The 24,610-nt window shown below is 48.9% G+C and overlaps 1 long non-coding RNA gene across 1 annotated transcript; it reads left to right on the top strand.

The window, feature by feature from the left end:
• Positions 1 to 118: 118 nt before the first annotated feature.
• Positions 119 to 24,247, top strand: LOC118936766 (uncharacterized). The gene is made up of 3 exons (XR_016488750.1): positions 119 to 309; positions 21,766 to 21,795; positions 22,027 to 24,247. It is a non-coding gene; the product is annotated as an uncharacterized LOC118936766 (long non-coding RNA).
• Positions 24,248 to 24,610: the final 363 nt, after the last annotated feature.

The following is a 24,610-nucleotide window of genomic DNA, read 5'->3' as shown; positions in this document are numbered from 1 at the left end:
TAGAGACGACTTTCCCAAGTCAGTCACTGACAATTAGGTAAGATACTATAGGACACTATGTGTAACTGCTGCTCTGTCAGCAGTTTCCTTTGGAGTTGTTCTGATGTCAGTGTTTCCTTCTGATTTGCTTAACAGTTTGCCACATAATTGAAGTAAGGAAGTAATGAGATAGAAATCATATAGCCTAGCAGTATTTCTCACTCTTCAGTCCTCTCTTCATGACAGTAGACTTGTTTCACTCAGTGGAGCCCCAGTTAGTGAAAGATATGATACCTGCAGTAATATTGATGATCCTGTTCCGGAGCACAGGTAAGATTCGAAATTGTAAGATATATTACAATTTGTGTGGCTAGTAAAATAACATACAACTGGAAGCAGACAGTAAAAATGTGTCTCAAAGCAGGACAATGATGTGATCACCTGTAAATGTACTTTACTGTAGTCTAACTGTCCATCTGCGGACAGGCACTAATATCAGTTAAGGTGTGATGGTCAGTCTTATAAGAACCAAGGTAAGACCCAAATGCAGACAACAGGTTTCAGGCAAAGACAGGTCAAGGCAGGGAGGGGTCGATAGTCCAGAGTAAGGGGGCAAAGGTACAGGACGGCAGGCATCCTAAGGGTAGGCAGAGATCTGTAATCCAGAGGAGGGCAGAGGTACAGATCAGCAAGCAGGCTCAGGGTCAGGCAGGTGGGCTCAGAGTCAGGACAGGCAGAGTGGTCAGGCAGGTGGGCTCAGAGTCAGGACAGGCAGAGTGGTCAGGCAGGTGGGCTCAGTCAGGACAGGCAGAGTGGTCAGGCAGGTGGGCTCAGAGTCAGGACAGGCAGAGTGGTCAGGCAGGTGGGCTCAGAGTCAGGACAGGCAGAGTGGTCAGGCAGGTGGGCTCAGAGTCAGGACAGGCAGAGTGGTCAGGCAGGTGGGCTCAGAGTCAGGAAAGGCAGAGTGGTCAGGCAGGTGGGCTCAGAGTCCGGACAGGCAGAGTGGTCAGGCAGGTGGGCTCAGAGTCAGGACAGGCAGAGCGGTCAGGCAGGTGGGCTCAGAGTCAGGACAGGCAGAGTGGTCAGGCAGGCGGGCTCAGAGTCAGGACAGGGTCAGGCAGGTGGGCTCAGGGTCAGGCAGGTGGGTTCAGGGTCAGGACAGGCAGAGTGGTCAGGCAGGTGGGCTCAGAGTCAGGACAGGCAGAGTGGTCAGGCAGGTGGGCTCAGGGTCAGGCAGGTGGGCTCAGAGTCAGGACAGGCAGAGTGGTCAGGCAGGCGGGCTCAGAGTCAGGACAGGCAGAGTGGTCAGGCAGGCGGGCTCAGAGTCAGGACAGGCAGAGTGGTCAGGCAGGTGGGCTCAGGGTCAGGCAGGTGGGCTCAGAGTCAGGACAGGCAGAGTGGTCAGGCAGGTGGGCTCAGAGTCAGGACAGGCAGAGTGGTCAGGCAGGTGGGCTCAGGGTCAGGCAGGTGGGCTCAGAGTCAGGACAGGCAGAGTGGTCAGGCAGGCGGGCTCAGAGTCAGGACAGGCAGAGTGGTCAGGCAGGCGGGCTCAGAGTCAGGACAGGCAGAGTGGTCAGGCAGGTGGGCTCAGAGTCAGGACAGGCAGAGTGGTCAGGCAGAGTGGTCAGGCAGGTGGGCTCAGAGTCAGGACAGGCAGAGCGGTCAGGCAGGTGGGCTCAGAGTCAGGACAGGCAGAGTGGTCAGGCAGGTGGGCTCAGAGTCAGGACAGGCAGAGTGGTCAGGCAGGTGGGCTCAGAGTCAGGACAGGCAGAATGGTCAGGCAGGTGGGCTCAGAGTCAGGACAGGCAGAGCGGTCAGGCAGGTGGGCTCAGAGTCAGGACAGGCAGAGTGGTCAGGCAGGTGGGCTCAGAGTCAGGACAGGCAGAGTGGTGAAACAGATCAGGGTGTGACACAATGTTCTCCCTAAGCTGCAGATAAATCAGCCAATAGCGAGAAGCACGAGATTGAACTTCGTTCAATTTTCTAGAGCAGCTGGTCACCAACCGGTTGGTATGGTGTTGATATGGTGCAGTCATAGTAACCAGGAGTGGTATGGTGTTGATATTTTGTAGTCATAGTAACCAGGAGTGGTATGGTGTTGATATGGTCTAGTCATAGTAACCTGGAGTGGTATGATGTTGATATCTCTGGCGTACCGTTGGACATTATGTATTATTGACCTCTATGGAGAATGTAGCTGTTTGATCTCTATGGAGAATGCAGCTGGGATCATGTTCCTGAATTCCCAGAATTCCCTGTTAGGGTGAAAGAGGTTGAGGAGTCAAGGATCAGGGCTGTACAGTAAGTCTCCTATGTGGAGGTGATGAAGAGAGTTGAAGGGAAAAGAGGCCACAGTTCTGAAGAAGAGATGGAGGTGGATGAACCACAACCAGTTGTAAATGTTGTACGTCAATCAAGTGATCTGGAAACACTTATTGTGGAGAAGGTGGATTTTGTAGCATTTACAGCCACAGTTATTAATTGTCAATCATCCAAAAAAAAACTTCGCTTTAGATCTCCGTTCTAGTTTTCCCTGTTAACACTATCACTGTTCTAGAGTTTTCCCTGTTCACACCATCACTGTTCTAGAGTTTCTCCTGTTCACACCATCACTGTTCTAGAGTTTCTCCTGTTAACACCATCACTGTTCTAGAGTTTCCCCTGTTAACACATCACCGTTCTAGAGTTTTCCCTGTTAACACATCACCGTTCTAGAGTTTACCCTGTTAAGACCATCACTATTCCAGAGTTTCCCCTGTTAACACATCACTGTTCTAGAGTTTTCCCTGTTCACACCATCTCTGTTCTAGAGTTTCTCCTGTTAACACCATCACTGTTCTAGAGTTTCCCCTGTTAACACCATCACTGTTCTAGAGTTTCTCCTGTTAACACCATCACTGTTCTAGAGTTTCCCCTGTTAACACCATCACTGTTCTAGAGTTTCCCCTGTTAACACCATCTCTGTTCTAGAGTTTCCCCTGTTAACACCATCACTGTTCTAGAGTTTCCCCTGTTAACACCATCTCTGTTCTAGAGTTTCTCCTGTTAACACCATCACTGTTCTAGAGTTTCCCCTGTTAACACCATCTCTGTTCTAGAGTTTCCCCTGTTAACACCATCACTGTTCTAGAGTTTCTCCTGTTAACACCATCTCTGTTCTAGAGTTTCCCCTGTTAACACCATCTCTGTTCTAGAGTTTCTCCTGTTAACACCATCTCTGTTCTAGAGTTTCCCCTGTTAACACCATCTCTGTTCTAGAGTTTCTCCTGTTAACACCATCTCTTTTCTAGAGTTTCTCCTGTTAACACCATCACTGTTCTAGAGTTTCCCCTGTTAACACCATCTCTGTTCTAGAGTTTATCCTGTTAACACCATCTCTGTTCTAGAGTTTCTCCTGTTAACACCATCTCTGTTCTAGAGTTTCTCCTGTTCACACCATACCATCACTGTTCTAGAGTTTCTCCTGTTAACACCATCTCTGTTCTAGAGTTTCCCCTGTTAACACCATCACTGTTCTAGAGTTTCCCCTGTTAACACCATCTCTGTTCTAGAGTTTCTCCTGTTAACACCATCAGTGTTCTAGAGTTTCCCCTGTTAACACCATCAGTGTTCTAGAGTTTCCCCTGTTAACACCATCTCTGTTCTAGAGTTTCTCCTGTTAACACCATCTCTGTTCTAGAGTTTCCCCTGTTAACACCATCACTGTTCTAGAGTTTCCCCTGTTAACACCATCTCTGTTCTAGAGTTTCTCCTGTTAACACCATCTCTGTTCTAGAGTTTCTCCTGTTCACACCATCAGTGTTCTAGAGTTTCTCCTGTTAACACCATCACTGTTCTAGAGTTTCTCCTGTTAACACCATCACTGTTCTAGAGTTTCCCCTGTTAACACCATCTCTGTTCTAGAGTTTCTCCTGTTAACACCATCACTGTTCTAGAGTTTCTCCTGTTCACACCGTCAACGTGTCCCTTTACTGTGGTAGATCTACATTATGATCAAATAGCCACAGTAGCCCACTTGTCCACTGTTAACCGTAAGTTAAAGGGGGTACAGCCTCAGTGTTCACAGTAAACACACACTGTTAGAACTGTAAGTTAAAGGGGGTACAGCCTCAGTGTTCACAGTAAACACACACTGTTAGAACTGTAAGTTAAAGGGGGTACAGCCTCAGTGTTCACAGTAAACACACACTGGAAGACCTGAAATCTGCTCAGTGACGGAGAAAGTTAGAGGGAACATTGGTGATGATGTCATGCATCTGACTGTTGTATATTCAGTGTGTCAATGATTTATTGTATCTGTCTCTATGTAAATTAATGAGAGTATATATTATATATTATATTGGGGTTATGTTAGATCAGGGGGAACCTAGATGTCTGTGACCTGAGTCAAGATCAACAGGCCTGATTCTATATGTCAGGAAGAGAGAGAGAACTGGACAGCAACACAATTAGACGCAACCAAATCATGAGAAAACACAAATAAAATTACTTGACACATTGGAAAGAATTAACAACAAAAAAAAACAGAGCAAACTAGAAAGCTATTTGGCCCTAAACAGAGAGAACACAGTGGCAGAATACCTGACCACTGTGACTGACCCTAAACAGAGAGTACACAGTGGCAGAATACCTGACCACTGTGACTGACCCTAAACAGAGAGAACACAGTGGCAGAATACCTGTCCACTGTGACTGACCCTGAACAGAGAGTACACAGTGGCAGAATACCTGACCACTGTGACTGACCCTGAACAGAGAGTACACAGTGGCAGAATACCTGTCCACTGTGACTGACCCTGAACAGAGAGTACACAGTGGCAGAATACCTGACCACTGTGACTGACCCTGAACAGAGAGTACACAGTGGCAGAATACCTGACCACTGTGACTGACCCTGAACAGAGAGTACACAGTGGCAGAATACCTGACCACTGTGACTGACCCTGAACAGAGAGAACACAGTGGCAGAATACCTGACCACTGTGACTGACCCTGAACAGAGAGTACATAGTGGCAGAATACCTGACCACTGTGACTGACCCTGAACAGAGAGTACACAGTGGTAGAATACCTGACCACTGTGACTGACCCTGAACAGAGAGTACATAGTGGCAGAATACCTGACCACTGTGACTGACCCTGAACAGAGAGTACACAGTGGCAGAATACCTGACCACTGTGACTGACCCTAAACAGAGAGAACACAGTGGCAGAATACCTGACCACTGTGACTGACCCTGAACAGAGAGTACACAGTGGCAGAATACCTGACCACTGTGACTGACCCTGAACAGAGAGTACACAGTGGCAGAATACCTGACCACTGTGACTGACCCTGAACAGAGAGTACACAGTGGCAGAATACCTGACCACTGTGACTGACCCTGAACAGAGAGTACACAGCGGCAGAATACCTGACCACTGTGACTGACCCTGAACAGAGAGTACACAGTGGCAGAATACCTGACCACTGTGACTGACCCTAAACAGAGAGTACACAGTGGCAGAATACCTGACCACTGTGACTGACCCTGAACAGAGAGTACACAGTGGCAGAATACCTGACCACTGTGACTGACCCTAAACAGAGAGTACACAGTGGCAGAATACCTGACCACTGTGACTGACCCTAAACAGAGAGAACACAGTGGCAGAATACCTGACCACTGTGACTGACCCTGAACAGAGAGTACACAGTGGCAGAATACCTGACCACTGTGACTGACCCTGAACAGAGAGTACACAGTGGCAGAATACCTGACCACTGTGACTGACCCAAACTGAAGGAAAGCTTTGACTATGTACAGACTCAGTGAGCATAGCCTTGCTATTCCACAGTGTGTCATCACAGCAGCAAGATGTGTGACCTGTTGCAACAAGAAAAGGTCAACCAGTGAAGAACAAACACCATTGTAAATACAACCCATATTTATGTTTATTTATTTTCCCTTGTGGACTTTAACCATTTGTACATCGTTACAACGCTGTATATATATACATAATATGACATTTGACCTGTCTTTATTCTTTGGGAACTTCTGTCAGTGTGATGTTTACTGTTCATTTTCATTGTTTAGTTCACTTTTGTATATTAACTAGTTTACTTGCTTTGGCAATGTTAATATGTTTCCCATGCCAAAAAAGCCCTTCAATTGAATTTAATTGAGAGGAGCAGAGAGAGAGGAGGGGGTGGGGAGTGTGAGAGATAAGGGGAGGAGAGGGAGGGAGATGTCAAAAGAGAGAGAGGAGGGGGTGGGGAGGGTGAGAGATAAGGGGAGGAGAGGGAGGGAGATGTCAAAAGAGAGAGAGGAGGGGGTGGGGAGGGTGAGAGATAAGGGGAGGAGAAGGAGGGAGATGTCAAAAGAGAGAGAGGAGGGGGTGGGGAGGGTGAGAGATAAGGGGAGGAGAGGGAGGGCTGACAGACTAACATGAAGTCAACTGAATATCTTTTCACTACAGGCTTCTCACCAGTTATGTCATCATAACCAGTAGTGATGTCATCATAACCAGTAGTGATGTCATCATAACCAGTAGTGATGTCATCATAACCAGTAACCTCTTCCACTATTGGCTCAGCTCAGCTTGACCCCTGGCCTATGGAGCTGAACAATTGAGAAAACAGAAACATAAGAAAGCAAATGTATTAAATTATATATAAACTCCTTTGCAGAGAGAGGTCCACCTTTCCACATTGTGACTGTTGTGGTGAGGTCTTGTTGAGAAATGTCACACCATTTCTCAGTGCTCAATGTCTCAACACTGTTTCTCAAGAGAACCACAACCATTTGTCCTGCTCGTCTCTCACAGTTTAGTTCAGTCTACTGCTCAATAACAGGATATGGAGAAACAGCATTTGGCTGTGAGTCCAGAACCATGAGTCAGTCATGTAGACAAATGGGAAGTGTTCTAGCAGAGGGAGCAAATCTCATCAGAACATCATGTGACTTTAGTTAAATACAGAGATACACTAGTTAAACATAACAGACTATAATTAAATACATAGATACACTAGATACACATTATAGATAAACATAAACATAATTTTGCCACCATAGACCCTCTCAGCCAGCTGTCTCCACTAGGGCCCTCTCAGCCACCAGGCTCCACTAGGGCCCTCTCAGCCACCAGGCTCCACTAGGGCCCTCTCAGCCACCAGGCTCCACTAGGGCCCTCTCAGCCACCTGGCTCCACTAGGGCCCTCTCAGCCAGCTGTCTCCACTAGGGCCCTCTCAGCCAGCTGTCTCCACTAGGGCCCTCTCAGCCACCTGGCTCCACTAGTGCCCTCTCAGCCACCTGGCTCCACTAGGACCCTCTCAGCCACCTGGCTCCACTAGGACCCTCTCAGCCACCTGGCTCCACTAGAACCCTCTCAGCCACCTGGCTCCACTAGGGCCCTCTCAGCCACCTGGCTCCACTAGAGCCCTCTCAGCCACCTGGCTCCACTAGGGCCCTCTCAGCCACCTGGCTCCACTAGAGCCCTCTCAGCCACCTGGCTCCACTAGGGCCCTCTCAGCCACCTGGCTCCACTAGGGCCCTTTCAACGAGCCGGCTCCACTAGGGCCCTCTTAGCCAGCCTGCTCTATGTGGGCCCTCTCAGTCAACCGGCTCCACTAAGGTCCTCTCAGTCAGCTGGTGTCTATAGGAGAGCTCCACTAGGGCCCTCTCAGTCAGCTGGTGTGTGTAGGAGAGTGTGAGATGTGTGTACAGAAAGTAGAAGTACAAATGTCAAGGGGTATTAACTAAAGTGATAAATCTAGTCCTAGGTTTTATTTACTATGGTGTTTGTTCTCCACTGGTTACCCTGTTCTCATCATAACAGGTCACACATTCTGCTGACATGATTGAACACTGTGGTATTTCACCTAACAGATAAAGGAGCTTGTCAATATTATATTTGTTTTCCAATTATTTTGGGGTCTTTGTAATCTGAGGGAAACATGTGTCTCTTATATCGTTTTACATTTGGCAGGAGGTTAGGAAGTACCGCTCAGTATCCAACTCATTTTGTGGGCAGTGGGCACATAGCCCGTCTTCTCTCTGCCTATGGCAACTTCTCTCAATAGCAAGGCTAAGCTCAATAAGTCTGTACATTGTCTCTATGTATGCTATCATGTACTGTCTGTTTAGGGCCAAATAGCATTTAAGTTCAAATTGAGAATTTGTAATGTTTTCCCAATAGGTAATATCATTTTATATATGTTTGGTTATAATTTGTTTGGGCCAGACTGTCTGAGTTCTGTCCTGAGGCTTTGTTGGGTTAGTAGTGGTTTGTGAACTAAGCTTCAGGACCAGCTGGATGAAGGGACTTTTCTCTATGTTCATCTCTTGGTATTTCAGTGCTGGTCTCTTGTTTTTATGTGGTTATAGACATTGAAGTCTTGTTTCTGGATATTAATTAGTGATTGGTATTAATTAGTGATTGATATTAATTAGTGATGGATTTTAATTAGTGATGGATATTAATTAGTGATGGATATTAATTAGTGATGGATATTAATTAGTGATGGATATTGGCCCTATTCTGCCCTACATGCATTATTTGGGCCTTTTTCTATGAGAATGTTTTTGCAGAATGTCAATTGGATGTTGGCCCCATTTAAAAAATCTTGATTGGTTAGTGGACCTAACACTTCACTCCCACAAAGGGCAATTGGTTCAAGTGTAGATTTGGATACTTTGTGTGAGGTTCTAATTGTTATGTCAATTTGAATTTGTCTTTTGATAGCTCAAAAAGTCCCTCTTCCTTCCTCTTTCAGTTGATTGACAGCCAAGCAGAAATGGCCCGTATATCTTATTGTTAAGCCCAGATATGAAGAGACTTTAGTGTCCTCTGTCTTTCATCCTACTGTGACATTTTTAAACCTTGGATTTTAGTTGTTATTTTTTTAATCATGTTTTTTATCTGAGAGATATAAGACAGATCAGGAAACTATAATTTTGTACTTGAATGTAACCAATTATTGTTAAGAACTAAACTCTCTCCATATCTACTTCCATAAATGTGTTAAACTGGTACCAGGAGACCCTCAGATGAGTCTTGTAAAGCTTGTGGACGTCCAGATCACAACAACCTGTCTGTGTTCCTGAGAGACTCACCTTTCCATAGTGGGGTCATGTTAGTGTGTCCTAGATCACAACAACCTGTCTGTGTTCCTGAGAGACTCACCTTTCCATAGTGGGGTCATGTTAGTGTGTCCTAGATCACAACAACCTGTCTGTGTTCCTGAGAGACTCACCTTTCCATAGTGGGATCATGTTAGTGTGTCCTAGATCACAACAACCTGTCTGTGTTCCTGAGAGACTCACCTTTCCATAGTGGGATCATGTTAGTGTGTCCTAGATCACAACAACCTGTCTGTGTTCCTGAGAGACTCACCTTTCCATAGTGGGATCATGTTAGTGTGTCCTAGATCACAACAACCTGTCTGTGTTCCTGAGAGACTCACCTTTCCATAGTGGGGTCATGTTAGTGTGTCCTAGATCACAACAACCTGTATGTGTTCCTGAGAGACTCACCTTTCCATAGTGGGGTCATGTTAGTGTGTCCTAGATCACAACAACCTGTATGTGTTCCTGAGAGACTCACCTTTCCATAGTGGGGTCATGTTAGTGTGTCCTAGATCACAACAACCTGTATGTGTTCCTGAGAGACTCACCTTTCCATAGTGGGGTCATGTTAGTGTGTCCTAGATCACAACAACCTGTATGTCTTCCTGAGAGACTCACCTTTCCATAGTGGGGTCATGTTAGTGTGTCCTAGATCACAACAACCTGTATGTCTTCCTGAGAGACTCACCTTTCCATAGTGGGGTCATGTTAGTGTGTCCTAGATCACAACAACCTGTATGTCTTCCTGAGAGACTCACCTTTCCATAGTGGGGTCATGTTAGTGTGTCCTAGATCACAACAACCTGTCTGTGTTCCTGAGAGACTCACCTTTTCATAGTGGGGTCATGTTAGTGTGTCCTAGATCACAACAACCTGTCTGTGTTCCTGAGAGACTCACCTTTCCATAGTGGGGTCATGTTAGTGTGTCCTAGATCACAACAACCTGTCTGTGTTCCTGAGAGACTCACCTTTCCATAGTGGGATCATGTTAGTGTGTCCTAGATCACAACAACCTGTCTGTGTTCCTGAGAGACTCACCTTTCCATAGTGGGATCATGTTAGTGTGTCCTAGATCACAACAACCTGTCTGTGTTCCTGAGAGACTCACCTTTCCATAGTGGGGTCATGTTACTGTGTCCTAGATCACAACAACCTGTATGTGTTCCTGAGAGACTCACCTTTCCATAGTGGGGTCATGTTAGTGTGTCCTAGATCACAACAACCTGTATGTGTTCCTGAGAGACTCACCTTTCCATAGTGGGGTCATGTTAGTGTGTCCTAGATCACAACAACCTGTATGTGTTCCTGAGAGACTCACCTTTCCATAGTGGGGTCATGTTAGTGTGTCCTAGATCACAACAACCTGTATGTCTTCCTGAGAGACTCACCTTTCCATAGTGGGGTCATGTTAGTGTGTCCTAGATCACAACAACCTGTATGTCTTCCTGAGAGACTCACCTTTCCATAGTGGGGTCATGTTAGTGTGTCCTAGATCACAACAACCTGTATGTCTTCCTGAGAGACTCACCTTTCCATAGTGGGGTCATGTTAGTGTGTCCTAGATCACAACAACCTGTCTGTGTTCCTGAGAGACTCACCTTTTCATAGTGGGGTCATGTTAGTGTGTCCTAGATCACAACAACCTGTCTGTGTTCCTGAGAGACTCACCTTTCCATAGTGGGGTCATGTTAGTGTGTCCTAGATCACAACAACCTGTCTGTGTTCCTGAGAGACTCACCTTTCCATAGTGGGATCATGTTAGTGTGTCCTAGATCACAACAACCTGTCTGTGTTCCTGAGAGACTCACCTTTCCATAGTGGGATCATGTTAGTGTGTCCTAGATCACAACAACCTGTCTGTGTTCCTGAGAGACTCACCTTTCCATAGTGGGGTAATGTTAGTGTGTCCTAGATCAAAACAACCTGTCTGTGTTCCTGAGAGACTCACCTTTCCATAGTGGGATCATGTTAGTGTGTCCTAGATCACAACAACCTGTATGTGTTCCTGAGAGACTCACCTTTCCATAGTGGGGTCATGTTGGTGTGTCCTAGATCACAACAACCTGTATGTCTTCCTGAGAGACTCACCTTTCCATAGTGGGGTCATGTTAGTGTGTCCTAGATCACAACAACCTGTATGTGTTCCTGAGAGACTCACCTTTCCATAGTGGGGTCATGTTAGTGTGTCCTAGATCAAAACAACCTGTCTGTGTTCCTGAGAGACTCACCTTTCCATAGTGGGGTCATGTTAGTGTGTCCTAGATCACAACAACCTGTCTCTGTTCCTGAGAGACTCACCTTTCCATAGTGGGGTCATGTTAGTGTGTCCTAGATCACAACAACCTGTCTGTGTTCCTGAGAGACTCACCTTTCCATAGTGGGGTCATGTTAGTGTGTCCTAGATCACAACAACCTGTATGTGTTCCTGAGAGACTCACCTTTCCATAGTGGGGTCATGTTAGTGTGTCCTAGATCACAACAACCTGTCTGTGTTCCTGAGAGACTCACCTTTCCATAGTGGGGTCATGTTAGTGTGTCCTAGATCACAACAACCTGTATGTCTTCCTGAGAGACTCACCTTTCCATAGTGGGGTCATGTTAGTGTGTCCTAGATCACAACAACCTGTATGTGTTCCTGAGAGACTCACCTTTCCATAGTGGGGTCATGTTAGTGTGTCCTAGATCACAACAACCTGTATGTGTTCCTGAGAGACTCACCTTTCCATAGTGGGGTCCTGTTAGTGTGTCCTAGATCACAACAACCTGTCTGTGTTCCTGAGAGACTCACCTTTCCATAGTGGGGTCATGTTAGTGTGTCCTAGATCACAACAACCTGTATGTCTTCCTGAGAGACTCACCTTTCCATAGTGGGGTCATGTTAGTGTGTCCTAGATCACAACAACCTGTATGTCTTCCTGAGAGACTCACCTTTCCATAGTGGGGTCATGTTAGTGTGTCCTAGATCACAACAACCTGTATGTCTTCCTGAGAGACTCACCTTTCCATAGTGGGGTCATGTTAGTGTGTCCTAGATCACAACAACCTGTCTGTGTTCCTGAGAGACTCACCTTTTCATAGTGGGGTCATGTTAGTGTGTCCTAGATCACAACAACCTGTCTGTGTTCCTGAGAGACTCACCTTTCCATAGTGGGATCATGTTAGTGTGTCCTAGATCACAACAACCTGTCTGTGTTCCTGAGAGACTCACCTTTCCATAGTGGGATCATGTTAGTGTGTCCTAGATCACAACAACCTGTCTGTGTTCCTGAGAGACTCACCTTTCCATAGTGGGATCATGTTAGTGTGTCCTAGATCACAACAACCTGTCTGTGTTCCTGAGAGACTCACCTTTCCATAGTGGGATCATGTTAGTGTGTCCTAGATCACAACAACCTGTCTGTGTTCCTGAGAGACTCACCTTTCCATAGTGGGATCATGTTAGTGTGTCCTAGATCACAACAACCTGTCTGTGTTCCTGAGAGACTCACCTTTCCATAGTGGGATCATGTTAGTGTGTCCTAGATCACAACAACCTGTCTGTGTTCCTGAGAGACTCACCTTTCCATAGTGGGGTCATGTTAGTGTGTCCTAGATCACAACAACCTGTATGTGTTCCTGAGAGACTCACCTTTCCATAGTGGGGTCATGTTAGTGTGTCCTAGATCACAACAACCTGTATGTGTTCCTGAGAGACTCACCTTTCCATAGTGGGGTCATGTTAGTGTGTCCTAGATCACAACAACCTGTATGTGTTCCTGAGAGACTCACCTTTCCATAGTGGGGTCATGTTAGTGTGTCCTAGATCACAACAACCTGTATGTCTTCCTGAGAGACTCACCTTTCCATAGTGGGGTCATGTTAGTGTGTCCTAGATCACAACAACCTGTATGTGTTCCTGAGAGACTCACCTTTCCATAGTGGGGTCATGTTAGTGTGTCCTAGATCACAACAACCTGTATGTGTTCCTGAGAGACTCACCTTTCCATAGTGGGGTCATGTTAGTGTGTCCTAGATCACAACAACCTGTATGTGTTCCTGAGAGACTCACCTTTCCATAGTGGGGTCATGTTAGTGTGTCGTCCAAACGGTTCTGACACTACAGACAGAAGTTGGCAGATGAGTCTGACCTCAGACGATGCATATGGGGTCGTAGAGCAAAACGGAGAACATCATCGTGTTCCTGAGTCTCATCTTTCCATCGTTTACAGGCCAAACTGATTGGACGTTACAGATTTCCACACGGCTGCAGAAATTGTAGGTGAAGGGTTCAATTGTCAATGAAAAGAGCATCTGCCAAACATGGATTGTGTGTGAGGGGTACAGAGATGTGGTAGTCATATAATAATCAGGCTGTGGTCTACATTTTGTTCATCATCAAGCAGACCAGATCAGTAGAGATGGTGGGAGAGTCTGTTAGGCTGTTTAAAATGGAAGAATATCATTTATATACTGTAGCATGATAAAAATACCTCTATATACATTTGAACAGGATTTTAGTGAAGTTTTCTAAATTATTTTCATATTATATATATATATATATATATATATATATATATATATATATATATATATAATACCATTTTCACATAGACATCATGGTGTGTCCATCAATTTAAATCCCAACTTGTAAGGAAACAATGTATTGGACAGAACTATGAGGTCTAAAGGTTTGGCTTTCCAAGACATTCTGTTCATCTGCAAGCAGACCTGATGATTATAGATGGTGGGAGAACCTGTTATTTAAAATGGAAGAATATAACTTCCTGTAGCCTATATAATGTAACAATGACAATAATCCCTTCATATATACTGTAGTTGAAGGTTATTTTAGTGTCATAAAAAGTGTTCATTAAAACAAATCAGGATGTTTGTTGGATGTATTCAGTGTAGGTGTTCTGCTGTGTATCGAGGTGTTTATATGAAAGTGGTAGATTTGTAATTCTTTCCCAGAGAAAGTTCTGGATTACTTGTCTTTGGGTGACCTCAGTCTTTGACGATTCAGCTACTTTGTTCACAGTCCTACTGTAATGTTCTGGGTAGCTGGTGCAGAGGAGTCAGGACAGTAGAGATGAGTAACACATGTAACTTTACTCAAATATTCCAATAACGTGTCGTAAATACAGAGCCCACAGTAACAGACCAAACATACATAAAACAATCCCGCACAAAAACTATGGGGAAAACAGAGGGTTAAATAATGAACATGTCATTTGGAATTGGAACCAGGCGTGTAAAACAAAGACAAAACAAATGGAAAATGAAAAGTGGATCGGCGATGGCTAGAAGGCCGGTGGCGATGGCTAGAAGGCCGGTGGCGATGGCTAGAAGGCCGGTGGCGATGGCTAGAAGGCCGGTGGCCATGGCTAGAAGGCCGGTGGCGATGGCTAGAAGGCCGGTGGCGATGGCTAGAAGGCCGGTGGCGAAGGCTAGAAGGCCGGTGGCGAAGGCTAGAAGGCCGGTGACATCGCTGCCCGAACAAGGAGCGGGACCGACTTCTGTGGAAGTTGTAACAGTACCCCCCCTTGACGCGCAGGGCGATCCGGATGGAGACGGTGGAACCCCCGCAGCAACGAAGGGTCCAAAACGTCCTCCACCGGCACCCAGCATCTCTCCTCCAGACCGTACCCCTCCCACTCCACAAGGTACTGAAGGACTTTCGCCCGACGCCTCGGGTCCAGTATGGCTCGAAAAGCATACACTGGGCCCCCCTTGATGTCCAGAGGGGGTGGAGGAACCACCTGCACCTCAGACTCCTGGAGTGGACCAGCCACCACCGGCCTGAGGAGAGACACATGGAACGAGGGGTTAATACGGTAATCGAGGGGAAGCTGTAACCTGTAGCAAACCTCGTTCAGTCTCCTCAGGACTTTGAATGGCCCCACAATCCGCGGGCCCAGCTTCCGGCAGGGCAGGCGGAGGGGCAGGTTTCGGGTCGAGAGCCAGACCGGTGAAAACCCGATGGCGGAGGTGAAAACCAGAGGTAAGGCTGACCGAGACCCCCAGACGTTCCATGAACGCCCTACAGAACCTTGACATGAACTGGGGACCTCGATCAGACACTATGACCTCTGGCACCCCAAAGTGCCTATAAGACATGTGTAAACAGGGCATCCTCAGTCTGTAGGGCCGTAGGGAGACCGGGCAAAGGAAGGAGACCGCAGGACAAAGAGAACTGATCCACAACGACCAGGACCGTGAGGGAGGAAGATCCTTGAGGAAGTCCACCGACAGGTGAGACCATGGTCGTTGTGGAACGGCTAAGGGCTGTAACGTCCCTCTGGGCAGGTGGAGGGGAGTGGGCTCTGTACGTAACGCCGCTCGATGTCTGCGTCCAGCTCCCACACTACCGGTGCCACCAAGCAAGAGGCCGGAAGATCGGGAGTGTGATCTATGGACCGCTCCTCTGTGTCATACATCCGGGACAGTGCGTCTGCCTTAGCATTCTGGGAACCTGGTCTGTACGACAGTGCATCTGCCTTAGCGTTCTGGGAACCTGGTCTGTAGGACAGTGCGTCTGCCTTAGCGTTCTGGGAACCTGGTCTGTAGGACAGTGCGTCTGCCTTAGCGTTCTAGGAACCTGGTCTGTAGGACAGTGCGTCTGCCTTAGCGTTCTGGGAACCTGGTCTGTAGGACAGTGCATCTGCCTTAGCGTTCTGGGAACCTGGTCTGTAGGACAGTGCGTCTGCCTTAGCGTTCTGGGAACCTGGTCTGTAGGACAGTGCATCTGCCTTAGCGTTCTGGGAACCTGGTCTGTAGGACAGTGCGTCTGCCTTAGCGTTCTGGGAACCTGGTCTGTAGGACAGTGAGTCTGCCTTAGCGTTCTGGGAACCTGGTCTGTAGGACAGTGCGTCTGCCTTAGCGTTCTGGGAACCTGGTCTGTAGGACAGTGCATCTGCCTTAGCGTTCTGGGAACCTGGTCTGTAGGACAGTGCGTCTGCCTTAGCGTTCTGGGAACCTGGTCTGTAGGACAGTGCGTCTGCCTTAGCGTTCTGGGAACCTGGTGTGTAGGACAGTGCGTCTGCCTTAGCGTTCTGGGAACCTGGTCTGTAGGACAGTGCGTCTGCCTTAGCGTTCTGGGAACCTGGTCTGTAGGACAGTGCGTCTGCCTTAGCGTTCTGGGGACCTGGTCTGTAGGACAGTGCATCTGCCTTAGCGTTCTGGGAACCTGGTCTGTAGGACAGTGTGTCTGCTTTAGCGTTCTGGGAACCTGGTCTGTTGGACAGTGCTTCTGCCTTAGCGTTCTGGGAACCTGGTCTGTAGGACAGTGCGTCTGCGTTCTGGGAACCTGGTCTGTAGGACAGTGTGTCTGCCTTAGCGTTCTGGGAACCTCCACCTTGCCTGGCGAGGGTTCACCCTCCACCTTGCCTGGCGAGGGTTCAGTCTCCACCTTGCCTGGCGAGGATTCAGTCTCCACCTTGCCTGGCGAGGGTTCAGTCTCCACCTTGCCTGGCGAGGGTTCAGTCTCCACCTTGCCTGGCGAGGGTTCAGTCCCCACCTTGCCTGGCGAGGGTTCAGTCTCCTCGCTGCCCGGATGTACTCCAGATTGCGGTGTTCAGTCCAGATGAGAAAAGGGTGTTTAGCCCTCTCAAGCCAATGTCTCCACACCTTCAGAGCCTTGACAACAGCCAACAGCTCCCGGTCCCCCACATCATAGTTTCGCTCCGCCGGGCTGAGCTTCTTCGAAAAGAAAGCACAGGGGCGGAGCTTTAGTGGCGTAACCGAGCGCTGAGGGAGCACGGCTCCTATCCCAGATCCGGATGAGCCAGCAGGTAAACAGAGCCCTCTGGTGACCAAAAGCCCTGTCCGCCTCAGCCGTCCACTGCAGTCGAACCGGTCCGCCCTTCAGCAGTGAGGTAATGGGAGTCGCTACCTGACCAAAGCCCTGGATAAACCTCCGGTAGTAGTTGGCAAACCCTAGAAACCGCTGCACCTCCTTTACCGTGGTGGGAGTCGGCCAATTACGCACAGCTGAAATGCAGTCACTCTCCATCTCCACCCCTGAAGTGGAAATGTGGTCACTCTCCATCTCCACCCCTGAAGTGGAAATGCGGTCACTCTCCATCTCCACCCCTGAAGTGGAAATGCAGTCACTCTCCATCTCCACCCCTGAAGTGGAAATGCAGTCACTCTCCATCTCCACCCCTGAAGTGGAAATGCAGTCACTCTCCATCTCCACCCCTGAAGTGTAAATGCAGTCACTCTCCATCTCCACCCCTGAAGTGGAAATGCGGTCACTCTCCATCTCCACCCCTGAAGTGGAAATGCGGTCACTCTCCATCTCCACCCCTGAAGTGGAAATGCGGTACCCTAAGAAGGAGACGGACTGTTGGAAGAACAGACATTTCTCAGCCTTGACGTACAGGTCAGGCTCCAAGAGGAGAAGAGGAGAGGGGGGGTGACGAGGAAAGGGGGAGAAGAGGAGAGGGGGAGATGAGGGGGAAGATAGGGGCAGAAGAGTAGATGATAGGCAGAATAGGAGAAGAGAGGGGGAGAAGAGGAGAAGAGAGGGGGAGAAGAGAGATTGGGAGAAGAGGAGAGGGGGAGATGAGGGGGAAGATAGGGGCAGAAGAGTAGATGATAGGCAGAATAGGAGAAGAGAGGGGGAGAAGAGGACAAGAGAGGGGGAGAAGAGGAGAGAGAGGAGGGGAGGGAGGGGAGGGGAAGAAGAGGAGAGGGGGAGGAGAGGAGAAAGGGAGAAGGGGGAGAAGAGGAGAAAAGAGGGGGAGAAGAGAGATTGGGAGAAGAGGAGAACAGAGAGGGAGAAGAGGAGAGGAGAGGAGAAGGGGAGAGAAGAGTAGAGGGGGGGAAGAGTAGAGGGGGGGAAAGGGGAAGAAGAGAGGGGGAGAATAGGACATGGGGGAGAAGAGGAGAGGAGGGAGGGGAGAAGAGGAAAGGGAGAGAAGAGGGCAGGGGAAGAAGAGTAGAGGGGGGAGAAGGGGGAGAAGAGAGGGGGAGAAGAGGAGAAGAGAGACTGGGAGAAAAGGAGAGGAGAGGGGGAGAATAGGGGAGGGGGAGAAGAGGGGGAGAAAAGGGGGGTGAAGATGAGAATAGAGGGAGGGAGAAGAGGCTGGAGAAGTGGGGAGGGGAGAAGACGAGAGGAGAGGGGAGGTGAGAAGACGAGAAGAGACGGGAGGGGAGAAGACGAGAGAGGGAGAAGAGAAGAGGATAAGAGGATAAGGGGGAGAGGAGGTGAAGAGAGGTGGAGAAGAGAAGGGGAGAAGAGGAGAAGAGAGGGGAGGAGAGGAGAGGAGGAGAGAGGAGAAGGTGAGAAGAGGAGAGGGGGAGGAGAAGAGAGGTGGGAGAAGAGGAGAGGAGAGATGGAGATAAGGCGAGTGGGGAGGGGAGAAGAGGAAAGGGGGAGAAGAGGAGAAGAGGGGGAGAAGAGGATAAGAGAGGGGAGAAGAGGAGAAGAGAGGGGGAGAAGAGAGGGGAGAAAAGGAGAAGAGAGGGGGAGAAGAGGAGAAGAGAGGGTAGAGGAGGAGAAGAGAGGGGAGAGGAGAGGAGGAGAGGAGAGGGGGAGAAGAGAAGAGGAGAGGAGAGGGGGAGAAGAGGAGAAGAGAGGGGAGAAAAGGAGAAGAGTGGGGGGGAGAGGAGAAGAGAGGGGAGAGGAGGAGAAGAGAGGGGAGAGGAGAGGAGGAGAAGAGAAGAGGAGAGGGGGAGAAGAGGAGAAGAGAGGGGAGAAAAGGAGAAGAGTGGGGGGGAGAGGAGAAGAGAGGGGAGAGGAGGAGAAGAGAGGGGAGAGGAGAGGGGGAGAAGAGAAGAGGAGAGGGGGAGAAGAGGAGAAGAGAGGGGAGAAAAGGAGAAGAGTGGGGGGGAGAGGAGAAGAGAGGGGAGAGGAGGAGAAGAGAGGGGAGAGGAGAGGGGGAGAAGATCAGAGGTTGGAGGGGAGGGGAAGAAGAGGAGAGGGGAGGGAGGAGAAGAGAGGGGGAGAAGATCAGAGGTGGGAGGGGAGGGGAAGAAGAGGAGAGGGGGAAAGAGGAGAAGAGAGGGGAGAGGAGGAGAAGAGAGGGGAGAGGAGAGGAGGAGAGGAGAGGGGGAGAAGAACAGAGGTGGGAGGGGAGGGGAAGAAGAGGAGAAGAGAGGTGGAGAAGAGAAGAGGAGAGGAGAGGGGGAGAAGAGGAGAAGAGAGGGGAGAAAGGGAGAAGAGTGGGGGGGAGAGGAGAAGAGAGGGGAGAGGAGGAGAAGAGAGGGGAGAGGAGAGGAGGAGAGGAGAGGGGGAGAAGAACAGAGGTGGGAGGGGAGGGGAAGAAGAGGAGAAGAGAGGTGGAGAAGAGAAGAGGAGAGGAGAGGGGGAGAAGAGGAGAAGAGAGGGGAGAAAAGGAGAAGAGTGGGGGGGGGGAGAGAGGGGAGAGGAGGAGAAGAGAGGGGAGAGGAGAGGAGGAGAGGAGAGGGGGAGAAGAACAGAGGTGGGAGGGGAGGGGAAGAAGAGGAGAAGAGAGGTGGAGAAGAGAAGAGGAGAGGAGAGGGGGAGAAGAGGAGAAGAGAGGAGAGGAAAGGGGGAGAAGAGAAGAATAAAGGGTCAGAAGAGGAGAAGGGGGAGATGATGAGAAGAGAGGGGGAGAAAGGCAGAGGGGGGTAAGAGGGGGGAGATAGGGGCAGAAGAGTTGATGATAGGCAGAATAGGAGAAGAGATGAGGAGAAGGGGGAGGACAGGGGAGGTGAGGGGAAGAAGAGGAGAGAGAGGAGGGGAGGGAGGGGAAGGAGAGGAGGGGAGGGAGGGAGGGGAGGAGAGGAGAAAGGGAGAAGGGGGAGAACAGGAGAAGAAAGGGGGAGAAGAGAGATTGGAGAAGAGGAGAAGAGAGGGGAGAAGAGAGAAGAGAGAGGGAGAAGAGGAGAAGAGAGATTGTGAGAAGAGGAGAACAGAGAGGGAGAAGAGGAGAGGAGAGGAGAGGAGAAGGGGAGGAGAAGAGAGGGGGAGAAGAGGAGAGGGGGAGAATAGGAGAAGAGAGGGTCAGAAGAGGAGAAGAGAGGGGAGAAGACGAGAGGAGAGGGGAGGGGAGAAGGGGAGAAGAGGAGAAGAGAGGGGAGAAGAGAGGGGAGGAGAGAGGAGAAGGTGAGAAGAGGAGAGGGGGAGGAGAAGAGAGGTGGGAGAAGAGGAGAGGAGAGGGGGAGGAGAAGAGAGGGGGAGATAAGGCGATTGGGGAGGAGAGAGGGGAGGGGAGAAGAGGAGAGGGGAGAAAAAGAGAAGAGAGGGTGAGAAGAGGAGAAGAGAGGGGAGAAGAGGAGAAGAGAGGAGGAGAAGAGAGGGGAGAAAGAGAAGAGAGGGGGAGAAGAGGAGAAGAGAGGGGAGAGGAGGAGAAGAGAGGGGAGAGGAGGAGAGGGGTAGAAGATCAGAGGTGGGAGGGGAGGGGAAGAAGAGGAGAGGGGGGAAGAGGAGAAGAGAGGTGGATAAGAGAAGAGGAGAGGAGAGGGGGAGAAGAGAAGAGGAGAGGGGGAGAAAAGGAGAAGAGAGGAGGAGAAGAGAGGGGAGATGAGAGGAGGAGAGGAGAAGAGAGGTGGAGAGAAGAGGGGGGAAGAGAGGAGAAGAGAGGGAGAGAAGATGGAGAGAGAGGGGAGAAGAGTAGAAGAGAGGGGGAGAAGAGGGGAAGAGAGGGCGAGAAGGGGAGAAAGGGAGAGGGGGGAGAAGATGAAGAGAGAGGGGGAGAAGAGGAGAGGGGAGGTGAAGAAGAGGAGAGTTGGAGAAGAGAGGGGGGAGAAGAGGAGAGGAGGGGGGAGAAGAGTAGAGGAGGGGGGGAGGAGAAGAGAGGGGGGGATAAGGAGAGGGGAGGGGAGGGGAGAAAAGGAGAACAGAGGGGGAGAAGAGGAGAAGAGAGGGGAGAGGAGAGGGGGCGAGAAGAGAGAAGAGAGGGGTTGAAGAGGAGAAGAGAGGGGTTGAAGCGGAGGAGAGAGGGGGAGAAGAGTAGAGGTGGGAGGAGAGGGGAGGAAAGGAGAGGAGAAGAGAGGGGTAGAAGAGTAGAGGAGAGGGGAAGAGGAGAAGAGAGGGGTTGAAGAGGAGGAGAGAGGGGGAGAAGAGTAGAGGTGGGAGGAGAGGGGAGAAGAGGAGAAGAGTAGAGGAGAGGGGCGAAGAGGAGAGGAGAGAGGAGAAGAGAGGGGGAGAAGAGTAGAGGTGGGAGGAGATGGGAGAAGAGGAGAAGAGGAGAGGGGAGAAGAGGAGAAGAGAGGGGTTGAAGAGGAGGAGAGAGGGGGAGAAGAGTAGAGGTGGGAGGAGAGGGGAGAAGAGGAGAAGAGTAGAGGAGAGGGGCGAAGAGGAGAGGAGAAGGGAGAAGAGGAGAAGAGAGGGGGAGAAGAGTAGAGGTGGGAGGAGAGGGGAGGAGAGGGGAGGAGAGGAGAAGAGGAGAAGAGAGGGGGAGTTCATTAACTCAATTCTACTGACAATGTTTGTCTATGGAGATTGCATGGCTGAGTGCTTGATTTTATACATCTGTCAGGAAGGGGTGTGGCTGAAATAGAGTCCACTAATTTGAAGGGGTGTCCACATACTTTTGTACATATAGTGTATGTACACATGGGTGTTGTTGCACCATACCAACGATAAGCCTGTCTTCCCCATCACATCATGAAAGGTCATGTTGATGTTCATTTAACCTTTGTCTCTCTCTTCCTCTGATTCCTCCCTTTCTCCTTTGTTTCTCTCTATCTCTCTTTCTCTTTCTCCTCTGTCTCTCTCTTTCTCCTCAGATTTCCAGGCTCAAAGCATCAGTCCACCAGGTAGGTAGAGTATAAATCTACAGTGATTATAGCAGTTCAATATTAGTCAACTTTATTATCCCACATGGAGAAATTCATGTGTCCATACAAACCATTCTAAAACCCAATAACAAGTAGTGTTTTATGGAACTACTAATACTTGTCAACCACAAAGCATCACTGCTGTTAGAATAACAGAATCACTGTCATCATCTGTCCTCACCACTTTGTTTTCCTCTCTGCTGTTTACAGCTGAACTCTCAGTCAGACTGGTGAATGGGACCACTTCCTGTTCTGGGACAGTGGAAGTCTTCTATGAAGGAGAGTGGTCAGGTCTATGTTCTAGTTGGTGGAGAATGAGGATAGAGGTTAAGGTTTTGTGTAGAGAGCTGGACTGTGGAAATCCTGTAGCTGAATCTAGAGGACCTCTGTTTGAAGATGGAAGAAGAGGAGTCATGATGTGGAGTTGTAGTGGACATGAGTCTTCTATTAGACAGTGTGACATCATAGGAGAACCTGGTGTCTGTTATGGTGAATATTATCATCATGTGACCTGTTCAGGTAAGAGACTGGTCATATTGAGAGATGTATTTATACATTATACAATATTACCATGTATCATGTTTTATGTGTTTTATTTCATTTAAATAGAGGGAGAGATGTCAGATGTATTTAAACATTATATTTGTGTTTGTCATATTGGTTTATGGGAGATGTTCATGGGCAGATCATTGTAGTTCAGATGGTACTGAAGTGAAGCTGCCTGATGGATGTCCAGCTGTTTATTTTCTATAAAGTGAAGTGAACTTATTCCTGTCTCCTGCCTGCATTATTCCCAACCCGATCCTGAGTGACTAAGAACCCATTTCTACCTCTTACAGTATCAAACATAGCAAACTACAATCTTTTATCCAACATATTTGTGTTTAGTCCTTGACAGTGTCATCAACAAAACTGATTGAATGTTCAACCAACTCTTTTTCTCCAGAGTCTGTGCGGCTTGTGGATGGAGCTGGTCTCTGCTCTGGGAGAGTGGAGGTGAAGTCCAATCAGTCCTGGGCCTCAGTGTGTGAAGCTGACTTTGACCGGCAGGATGCAGAGGTAGTCTGTAGGGATGTTGGCTGTGGGGCTCCTGCAGCTCTACAGGGGGGGCTCTATGGAGAAGGTGAGGGTCAGACCTGGGATAAAGAGTTCCAGTGTAAAGGCAATGAGTCCCTTCTCCTGGACTGTGACACCTCAGACAGAGAGAACAACACCTGCCTACCTGGTAATGCTGTTGGACTCACCTGCTCAGGTAAGAAACAGTTTGTCACTCAGTCAACATTGTTTCTCACCTGGAGTGAAGAATATGAGAGACAATATAGGTGTGTTTTAGTGAGAAAATAGTAAGATTACTGTCTCTCTCTTTTCTTTTCTCAGAGCCTGATGATGTGAGGCTGGTGGGAGGAGGCAGTCGCTGTGCTGGTGGAGTGGAGTGGTACGACCAGGGAGAGTGGAGGACTGTGGGAGCTGGCTGGAACAAGGAGAATGTAGCTGCAGTAGTGTGTAGACAGATGGGTTGTAGCTCCGCTGTTTCAGTACCACCTGGAAACACCACTAGAGGGATTAGAGTTTCCTGTTCTGGGTCTGAGTCTTCACTGAGGGAGTGTGGAAGATCAGATGATCTCCTTCCTGGACTCACAGTGATCTGCTCAGGTAATAACAACATATTATAATTATATTCAACTGATTTCCTTCATTCATACAACTTCCTCTGCACCTCTCATGATGACTGTTTAGCTTGTCAGTCTGCTTTACTAAATAGATCACTCAGTCAAGTAGGAATCAAATACAACTTAAATATCCCAGAATGCTTTTGTATGTGAGTGTTATCTCAGTGAACGTCTCTACTCACTACCACTGTCACATGTCATGTTATTGTCACATCTAAATGAGGAAAGTAGTTGAGGAGCTACGTTTTCTTTTTCTCTCCTCTTGTTCCAGATGTCCTGCTTAAGCCTGATATCAACATATGTTGTCTCAGTGACTGTAGGCCCACTACTCATGTTGCCCTGTGAGGGAGGGTGGCTGGCACTGTTACATGCTGATGTTATTGTCATATCTATAGGAAACTAGTTGAAGAGGTTTTTCTTGTTCTCTTTTATTGTTACAGATCTCCTGGTCCAGCCTGATATCTTCCTGACTGACTCAATGGGAGGGGTCTCCAGGGGCCACCAGGGGTCCGAGATGTTCAGGGGCTACAACTTCACCATCACCTGCTCCACTCAGCCACAGTACCCAGGAGGCTCCTTCCTCCTCACGTTCACCGGCTCCAACAGAACCCAGACCCAGCCAGCTGTCAATCACTCTGCTGCCTTCCTCTTCCCTGCTGCAGATGACTCCCACCAAGGGAACTACACCTGTGTTTATGACAATTATGTTTTCTCTCATAACCTCTCCTCTGAGAGTGAGCTCCTCTCCCTCACCATCACAGGTAAGTGTGAACCAGACTTATAACTTTGTCATTGACAGATTTCCCACAGATCTATGTGATGATGATCAGTCCCCTCATCAAAGGTGTTTCTGTTTGCAGCCTCTCCTCTGCCAGCCTTCATCATCAGACACGTTGTAGTGCTGCTGATCCTACTGACAGCCATCACCACCTCCTACCTGTACTACAAGGTAAAGACATTTACTCAGATGTTACAAGTCATTTAAACTAGAGGGTGAGGGGAGAGAGAATGGAGATACTAGAGAGTAAATGTCTGACTGTTGGTGCTGTGTCTCCCTAGCCCAACAGGAGGCAGAAGAGAGTGAACAGGGTGAGCAGCATGGATCTTTATGTCAATGCCATGGA

This window comes from Oncorhynchus mykiss, chromosome 19, assembly GCF_057628025.1.
Source record: "Oncorhynchus mykiss isolate SJ-2025 chromosome 19, ASM5762802v1, whole genome shotgun sequence".
NCBI classification, from domain to species: Eukaryota; Metazoa; Chordata; class Actinopteri; order Salmoniformes; family Salmonidae; genus Oncorhynchus; species Oncorhynchus mykiss.
Note: the sequence above shows the minus strand (reverse complement) of the source record. Positions and strands in the feature narration are given on the sequence as shown.